Raw genomic sequence first — 1,158 nt, 5'->3', positions numbered from 1 at the left:
GCTTACTTCTTCTCTGTCTTCTTTGGCAAAAGAACTGCCTGAATGTTTGGAAGAACACCTCCCTGTGCAATGGTTACGCCAGACAGAAGTTTGTTGAGTTCTTCGTCGTTGCGGATGGCCAACTGCAAGTGACGTGGGATGATACGGGTCTTCTTGTTGTCACGTGCGGCGTTACCGGCGAGCTCGAGAACTTCGGCAGCGAGGTATTCCATGACGGCTGCCAGGTAGACAGGAGCGCCAGCACCGACGCGTTCGGCGTAGTTGCCCTTACGCAGCAGACGGTGAATTCTGCCCACGGGGAACTGAAGTCCGGCCCTGCTGGAGCGAGACTTTGACTTGCCCTTCACTTTGCCTCCCTTGCCGCGTCCTGACATTGCTGCTGCTGTTGTGGGTTTGTGGTGTTTTAATGCCGGCCCGCAGATCGAGCTTCGTGTTATATACCCCGCTCAGGATCAAGGGAGTCCGCCACTGACCAATCAGCGCGCTCCGCCACGCGACCCGCTCTGAGCTGAGTCGCGAGCGGGATATAAAAGGAAAGCTCGACTCGCGCAAAAGTTCATTATTGTATCGCAACGCCAGCCAGCACGAGCATCATCATGCCACCCAAGGCATCTGGAAAGGCTGCCAAGAAGGCCGGAAAGGCCCAGAAGGCCATTGCCAAGGGCGATAAGAAAAAGAAGCGCAGGAGGAAGGAGAGCTACAGCATCTACATCTACAAAGTGCTGAAGCAGGTCCACCCCGACACTGGTATCTCTTCCAAAGCCATGTCGATCATGAACTCGTTCGTGAACGACATCTTCGAGCGCATCGCCGCCGAGGCTTCTCGCCTGGCCCACTACAACAAGCGTTCCACCATTACCAGTCGGGAGATCCAGACGGCTGTAAGGCTCCTGTTGCCCGGAGAACTGGCCAAGCACGCCGTCTCTGAGGGCACTAAGGCCGTCACCAAGTACACCTCCTCCAAGTAAACGGCTTACTTACTGCCCTGTGGTGGTGGCTTGGCCTCAAACCAACAAACTCGGCTCCATTGGAGCCACACTTTAATTTCTAAAGAGATTGTGAGTGTTAGACACCAATACTATTATAACAAAAACCTCTGTCACTGAAAGCAAATAGCTATAAAATGAGAATATTTATGAAACTGTCTGTGTGTGTTTC

The sequence above is a fragment of the Procambarus clarkii genome, unplaced genomic scaffold (assembly GCF_040958095.1).
Source record: "Procambarus clarkii isolate CNS0578487 unplaced genomic scaffold, FALCON_Pclarkii_2.0 HiC_scaffold_1386, whole genome shotgun sequence".
NCBI classification, from domain to species: domain Eukaryota; kingdom Metazoa; phylum Arthropoda; class Malacostraca; order Decapoda; family Cambaridae; genus Procambarus; species Procambarus clarkii.
The sequence above is the reverse complement of the archived record's forward strand: the minus strand, read 5'-3'. Positions refer to the sequence as shown.